This window comes from Podarcis vaucheri (genome assembly GCF_965113315.1).
Source record: "Podarcis vaucheri genome assembly, chromosome: 8".
NCBI lineage: Eukaryota > Metazoa > Chordata > Lepidosauria > Squamata > Lacertidae > Podarcis > Podarcis vaucheri.
The window spans coordinates 67,115,401-67,116,427 of NC_138766.1; positions in this window are offsets into that span (position 1 = coordinate 67,115,401).

A 1,027-nucleotide genomic window follows, 5' to 3' on the forward strand; every position below is an offset into this window, starting at 1 on the left:
GGAATGAAGTGTCTGCTTTATCAAAAATACTGAAAAGAACAAGATTTAAAAACAAACGCTGGTCCAAAAAAAAAAAAGGCGGGGACGGACAGACACTTTCCCTTAACTAAAAGTTAGAAAGCAATCCTATGCAGATTTACCTTGCCAAAAGTCCTATTGACTTCAGTGGGGTTTACTTCTGAATAGACGCGCCTAAGCTTGCCAGGAGCCGCATGCTTACTTAGAAGGGGCTTATTGCCCAGTAAGCATGGAATGCACTTGACTGCCGCAGTCCTAAAACACAAGTACCTGGTTGGGGACACGCCCCATTGGCCTCAAACGTGACTCTTACTTCCGAGTAAACACGCGTTGATTGCCCTGTGGAAACTCTTACCATCCTCAGGGAACTAACTTGCAGGTGGAGCGACTTGGAGGAATAAAAGAACTCTGGAGCTGGAAAATTTACTCGAGAGTCGTCTAGCCCAACCCCGAAATGAAAGTTATTGTTGCCGAAACCCGGGATGGAACCAGGGAGCTTTGAATCTTCCAGTTGAACGATCTCCTAACTAAGCTACTTCAGCCACACCGACTGTGTTACGCTTACTCTTTGAAAGCGCGCGTGGGATGGGATCGCAGTCTGCAAGGAGTGCCCAAAAAGTGAGTGGATTCTCTTTGGAAACGCGCTCGTGAGTTCTCCCCAGAATCGGTGCTCGACGACAGAGAAACATAGGAGTTATTTTGAACGAGGTAAGGGGGAGCGTCCTGAAGCGTCCGGCAGCTGTGTCGTGGGGGCGCCCAGCTCTCGCTTTCAAACAGCGCCAAGGGAGACAAGGCGAGTGGGATGTTCACCTTCTCCCTGCGTGGCCGCACGCAACGTTGAACTCACATCACAGGACGAGCCAGACTTTCCGGATAGCGAGGTTGTTGTTTTCCCAGTTTGGGTGGGCGGAGTCTTCTGGCCCGGAGCCTTCGCCTCCTCCCTTGCTCTCTTCTGGAAAGGCTGGGCGAGGAGGTTGTTGTTGCGCGCGTCGAGGCGGGGCTCTCCAGT